Source organism: Lepisma saccharinum, chromosome 10, assembly GCF_977018435.1.
Source record: "Lepisma saccharinum chromosome 10, izLepSacc3.1, whole genome shotgun sequence".
Classification (NCBI taxonomy): domain Eukaryota; kingdom Metazoa; phylum Arthropoda; class Insecta; order Zygentoma; family Lepismatidae; genus Lepisma; species Lepisma saccharinum.
Window position 1 is genome coordinate 11,539,088 of NC_139238.1, and position 7,007 is coordinate 11,546,094.

The following is a 7,007-nucleotide window of genomic DNA, read 5'->3' on the forward strand; positions in this document are numbered from 1 at the left end:
CTTCACATTTATATCCATAACATCTCTGTGTCTGTGTGAGGCAAGCACAGCTCTGTTAGAGATAGGGATATTGAGTATTGAAACATCTAGAAATTATTTCATTCTTCACAAACAAATCTCATCTAACAATTCCATGCTCAGCTCTGTGTCTGTGCGAGGATTTGTACCTAATAACATCAAAACAACACAGCTCTGTTAGAGACAGAATTTTCAATTCTTCACAATTCCATAACAGTTCCATGCTCAGCTCTGTGTCTATGTAGAACAAAACAGCACAGCTCTGTTAGAGATAGGGATATTAAGTATAAATTTAAAAATTATTTCATTCTTCACACACAAATCTCATCTAACAATTCCATAACAGTTCCATGCACAGCTCTGTGTCTGTGTGAGGCAAGCACAGCTCTGTTAAAGATCTTCACAAACAAATCTCATCTAACAATTCCATAACAGTTCCATGCTCAGCTCTGTATCTGTGTGGGGATTTGTACCTAATAACATCAAAACAACACAGCTCTGTTAGAGACAGAATATTCAATTCTTCACATCCATATCCATAACATCTCTGTGTAATTCCATAACAATTCCATGCTCAGCTCTGTATCTGTGTGAGGCAAGCACAGCTTTGTTATATGATAGGAATATTAAGTATAGATTTAAATTTCATTCTTCACAAACAAATCTCATCTAACAATTCCATAACAGTTCCATGCTCAGCTCTGTGTCTGTGTGAGGCAAGCACAGCTTTGTTAAATTTAGGAATATTAAGTATAGATTTAAATTTCATTCTTCACAAACAAATCTCATTTAACAATTCCATAATAGTTCCATGCTCAGCTCTGTGTCTGTGTGGGGTTTGTACAGCAACATAGCTTTGTTAGAGACAGAGTAGATGGGTATAAATATTATTTCATTCAATTTTTCACCTCCATATCCATAACAGCTCTGTGAAATTTATTCTTCATATCTAACAATTCCCATAATAGTTTCATGCTCGGCAAGGCCTTGTGTCTGTGTAGATAGGGACATTAATATTTCATTCCTTCATAATAGTTCCTGTGTCTGTGTGGGATTTGTACAGAGCACAGCTCTGAGATAGGGATTAATAGTTAGGGTATAATTAATTCTTCACATCTATTGAGTGTCTAGATGTTATTTCATCCCTATGCCATGACAGTTTCAACTCTGTATTTGTATGGAATTTAGAACTTGTCTGAAAAGTGGCAATCAATCCCCATTGTTTCTATATAAACGTTTCAAAGTATGTTCAACATACGTAATACGTAATGTTGAACATACGTTGAAACGTTTATATAGAAACAATGGGCATTGATTGCCACTTTTCAGACAAGTTCTAAATTCCATACAAATACAGAGTTGAAACTGTCATGGCATAGGGATGAAATAACATCTAGACACTCAATAGATGTGAAGAATTAATTATACCCTAACTATTAATCCCTATCTCAGAGCTGTGCTCTGTACAAATCCCACACAGACACAGGAACTATTATGAAGGAATGAAATATTAATGTCCCTATCTACACAGACACAAAGCCTTGCCGAGCATGAAACTATTATGGGAATTGTTAGATATGAAGAATAAATTTCACAGAGCTGTTATGGATATGGAGGTGAAAAATTGAATGAAATAATATTTATACCCATCTACTCTGTCTCTAACAAAGCTATGTTGCTGTACAAACCCCACACAGACACAGAGCTGAGCATGGAACTATTATGGAATTGTTAAATGAGATTTGTTTGTGAAGAATGAAATTTAAATCTATACTTAATATTCCTAAATTTAACAAAGCTGTACTTGCCTCACACAGACACAGAGCTGAGCATGGAACTGTTATGGAATTGTTAGATGAGATTTGTTTGTGAAGAATGAAATTTAAATCTATACTTAATATTCCTATCATATAACAAAGCTGTGCTTGCCTCACACAGATACAGAGCTGAGCATGGAATTGTTATGGAATTACACAGAGATGTTATGGATATGGATGTGAAGAATTGAATATTCTGTCTCTAACAGAGCTGTGTTGTTTTGATGTTATTAGGTACAAATCCCCACACAGATACAGAGCTGAGCATGGAACTGTTATGGAATTGTTAGATGAGATTTGTTTGTGAAGATCTTTAACAGAGCTGTGCTTGCCTCACACAGACACAGAGCTGTGCATGGAACTGTTATGGAATTGTTAGATGAGATTTGTGTGTGAAGAATGAAATAATTTTTAAATTTATACTTAATATCCCTATCTCTAACAGAGCTGTGCTGTTTTGTTCTACATAGACACAGAGCTGAGCATGGAACTGTTATGGAATTGTGAAGAATTGAAAATTCTGTCTCTAACAGAGCTGTGTTGTTTTGATGTTATTAGGTACAAATCCTCGCACAGACACAGAGCTGAGCATGGAATTGTTAGATGAGATTTGTTTGTGAAGAATGAAATAATTTCTAGATGTTTCAATACTCAATATCCCTATCTCTAACAGAGCTGTGCTTGCCTCACACAGACACAGAGATGTTATGGATATAAATGTGAAGAATTAAATGTCTCTAACAGAGCTGTGCTGTACTGATGTTATTAGGTACAAATCCCCGCACAGACACAGAGCTGAGCATGGAATTGTTAGATGAGATTTGTTTGTGAAGAATGAAATAATTTCTAGATTTTCAATACTCAATATCCCTATCTCTAACAGAGCTGTGCTTGCCTCACACAGACACAGAGATGTTATGGATATAAATGTGAAGAATTAAATGTCTCTAACAGAGCTGTGCTGTACTGATGTTATTAGGTACAAATCCCCGCACAGACACAGAGCTGAGCATGGAATTGTTAGATGAGATTTGTTTGTGAAGAATGAAATAATTTCTAGATTTTCTATACTCAATATCCCTATCTCTAACAGAGCTGTGCTTGCCTCACACAGACACAGAGATGTTATGAAGAATTAAATAAAATAATATTTATACCTATTTGCTCTGTCTCTAACAGAGCAGCTGTGCTGTACTGATGTTATTAGGTACAAATCCTCGCACAGACACAGAGCTGAGCATGGAATTGTTATGGAATTGTTAGATGAGATTTGTTTGTGAAGAATAATTTCTAGATGTTTCAATAATAATATAATTAAATCATCTCTATCTCTAACAGAGCTGCTGTGCTGTACTGATGTTATTAGGTACAAATCCTCCTCGCACAGACACAGAGCTGAGCATGGAATTGTTATGGAAATTGTTAGATGAGATTTGTTTGTGAAGAATGAGCCTTGTTGATATTTCCTCAAGACAGGAAATTTGTGACAATGTTTGTATCACCGACAGGAATAATTATTACAAGATTACAGATCACAGAACATGTGGCAAATATTATTATAGTGATGGCCCATATGTTGCAGAGTATGTATACAGGGAAGTGTTTGTAACAGCAGAGCTTGAAAAATACAGAAACACATCCAAATTATATTTTATTAGGGCTCTTGCTGAGATTCAGATCCCACCCAGTGGGGTTTCAAAACAATGTGCATATCTCAAGCCGGGAGGCACAGATCCTATGTGATTGCCAGATTTGTACCTACCCATACCGGGAACAGGCCTCAAACACAGACACAGGGCCATGCTGAGATTTTTTGCTATGCTCAATTATACAATTGGAAAGAATGAAATTTATTAACAGAGCTGTGCTTGCCTCACACAGACACAGAGCTGTGCATGGAACTGTTATGGAATTGTTAGATGAGATTTGTTTGTGAAGAATTAAATAATTTTTTAATTTATACTTAATATCCCTATCTGCTAGCTGAGCATGGAACTGTTATGGAATTGTGACGAATTGAACTAGTTAGAATTGAACAATGTTTTTATCACCGACAGGAATAATTATTACAAGATTACATATAATCACAGAACATGTGGCAAATATTATTATAGTGATAGCCCGGTATGTATACAGGGAAGTGTTTGTAACAGCAGAGCTTGAAAGTTATCATATCTTATAGGGGGGTTTGTTCTGAATACAATTATATCCTATCAATTATGATCCCTGACACAGCTCCCCTGTGATTAGGGCTTTTGCTGAGATTCAGATCCCACCTCAAAACAATGTGCATAGTCCCTTTCTTCTCAAGCCGGGAGGCACAGATCCTATTTCAAATCTACCTATACCGGGAACAGGCCTCAAATCTCACACAGACACAGGGCCATGCTGAGATTTTTTTTGGCAAAAAACACAATTTCATGCCACACATTGGGAGATGTGAAGAATTGGACAAGCTTTAAATCCCACACAAATACAGAGTTGAAACTGTCATGGCATAGGGATGAAATAACATCTAGACACTCAATAGATAGGAGGAATTGTTATAGTTGTTAGATGTGAAGAATTAATTATACCCTAACTGCTAGTCCCTATCTCAGAGCTGTGCTCTGTACAAATCCCACACAGACACAGGAACTGTTATGAAACTACACAGACACAGAGCCTTGCTGAGCATGAAACTGTTATGGGAATTGTTAGATGTGAAGATCTATTATAAACACAGAGCTGTTATGGATATGGAGGTGAAGAATTGAATCAAATAATATTTATACCCATCTACTCTGTCTCTAATGTTGCTGTACAAATCCCACACAGATACAAGCTGAGCATGGAACTGTTATGGAATTGTTAGATGAGATTTATTTGTGAAGAATGAAATAATTTTTAAATTTATATAATATCCCTATCTTTAACAGAGCTGTGCTTGCCTCACACAGACACAGAGCTGAGCATGGAACTGTTATGGAATTACACAGAGCTATTATAGATATGGAGGTGAAGAATTGAATGAAATAATATTTATACCCATCTGTCTCTAACAAAGCTATGTTGCTGTACAAATCCCGCACAGACACAGAGCTGAGCATGGAAGTGTTATGGAATTGTTAGATGAGAATGAAATGTAATTAACAGAGCTGTGCTTGCCTCACACAGACACAGAGCTGAGCATGGAACTGTTATGGAATTTAGATGAGATTTGTTTGTGAAGAATAAAATAATTTTTAAATTTATACTTAATATCCCCTATCTCTAACAGAGCTGTGCTGTACTGATGTTATTAGGTACAAATCCCCGCACAGACACAGAGCTGAGCATGGAATTGTTATGGAATTGTTAGATGAGATTTGTTTGTGAAGTTTCAATAATAATATATTTAAATCATCTCTGTCTCTAACAGAGCTGTGCTGTACTGATGTTATTAAGTACAAATCCCCGCACAAAGTTTATAAAGAAGATATAATAATTCTATACTCAATAATAGCTATATATATATATCAATAGTCTATACTTATTATCCCTATCCCTGTGCTACTGTAATTAGGTACAAATCCTTGCTGATATTAATAGGCACACACCGATGTAAAGAATTGATTTTTGCTGAAAATTCTCACAGAGCTGTACTGCTTTTATACTCAGACACAGAGCTGTACTGGAAGATTGGGAACAAGGTTTCAAATCTCACAGACACAGAGCCTTGCTGATATTTCTACAAGCTTCAAATCTACCTATACCGGGAACAAGCCTCAAATCTCACACAGACACAGGGCCATGCTGAGATTTTTTGCTATGCACAATTATTTCTTTACACAAACATGTTGAATTTATTGGGAGAATTTTTTTACTATAATATCTTGGACAAGCTTTAAATCCCACACAAATACAGAGTTGAAACTGTCATGGCATAGGGATGAGGAATTGTTAGATGTGAAGAATTAATTATACCCTAACTGTTAGTCACTATCTCAGAGCTGTGCTCTGTACAAATCCCACACAGACTCAGGAACTGTTATGAAGGAATGAAATATTAATATCCCTATCTACACAGACACAGAGCCTTGCTGAGCATGAATCTGTTATGGGAATTGTTAGATGTGAGGAATTGATATGGAGGTGAAGAATTGAATGAACTCTAACAAAGCTATGTTGCTGTACAAATCCCACACAGACACAGAGCTGAGCATGGAATTGTTATGGAATTGTTAGATGAGAAGAATGAAATAATTTTTAAATTTATACTTAATATCCCTGCTCTACATAGACACAGAGCTGAGCATGGAACTGTTATGGAATTACACAGAGATGTTATGGATATGGATGTGAAGAATTGAATGAACTCAAATCCCCACACAAACACACAGACACAGAGCTGAGCATGGAACTGTTATGGAACTGTTAGATGAGATTTGTTTGTGAAGAATGAAATAATTTTTAAATTTATACTTAATATCCCTGCTCTACATAGACACAGAGCTGAGCATGGAACTGTTATGGATGTTATGGATATGGATGTGAAGAATTGAACTAACAGAGCTGTGTTGTTTTGATGTTATTAGGTACAAATCCCCACACAGATACAGAGCTGAGCATGGAATTGTTAGATGAGATTTGTTTGTGAAGAATAATTTCTAGATACTCAATATCCCTATCTCTAACAGAGCTGTGCTGTACCACAGACACAGAGATGTTATGGATATAAATGTGAAGAATTAAATGAAATAATATTTATACCTATATGCTCTGTCTCTAACAGAGCTGTGCTGTAGGTACAAATCCTCGCACAGACACAGAGCTGAGCATGGAACTGTTATGGAATTGTTAGATGAGATTTGTTTGAAGAATAATTTCTAGATGTTTCAATAATAATATAATTAAATCTATACTCAATATCCATATCTCTAACAGAGCTGTGCTGGACCGGAAGTGGACCGGAAGTAAACCGGAAGTAGACCGGAAGTGGACCGGAAGTGGGGGTGGGTGGCCTCTTGCAGAGGGGTAGGCATAGCCTTAAGTTGCACTTCTTAAGTGCCCGATGACAAGTTACACTTGTATAACCAGTTATAACCAGTTTAGCCCAAGATGCACTGTTCCCTACTGGGAAATAACATGTTCTAACATGCATGTTCCAAGATGCAAGATGACACATCCCGACACAGGGTCACCTGATTGCAC